This window comes from Anneissia japonica, unplaced genomic scaffold (genome assembly GCF_011630105.1).
Source record: "Anneissia japonica isolate Jap-2015-1 unplaced genomic scaffold, ASM1163010v1 scaffold376_len1572418_cov194, whole genome shotgun sequence".
In the NCBI taxonomy this organism is placed as follows: Eukaryota; Metazoa; Echinodermata; class Crinoidea; order Comatulida; family Comatulidae; genus Anneissia; species Anneissia japonica.
In genome coordinates, this window is record NW_022741166.1 from 922,101 (window position 1) to 922,608 (window position 508).

A 508-nucleotide genomic window follows, 5' to 3' on the forward strand; every position below is an offset into this window, starting at 1 on the left:
CAATTTGAATATATTTTTCTTTTTTTTTTCCTAAAAAAATTAAGGGGGGGGGGGGCCTTGAATCCACCTCTGCTCAAAACATTCTTTATATAGTCATAGTCACGAAAAATGGACATGAAAAACCAGATCACATCCTAAAAACAAACAGCAGTCACTAAGACATACATCAGGAGCCGACTCGATGGAGTTTATTGTCATACCCAGGGAAGGGCACAGATCTGTTTTGAAAGGTGGAGGGGGAGGGCATTTTGTGAGTCGACACCCACCTCAGCCCCACCATGGTTGGAGCTGAGGTGAGAAAATTTGAGGAAATAGTACCTCTAGATGGCAGAAATGACACTTTTAGTAAAATTCATCATCATTACATCACCATTAGTCAATATGAAGCGCCAAAAAAAAAATTCTCATGATCTTTTATCAGGGATTTTTGACAACCATAGAGATCTTATTCATGTGTGTGTATACCACAGAAAACAAAGCTTAAAAACATTGTCTTTGAGTACCGGTA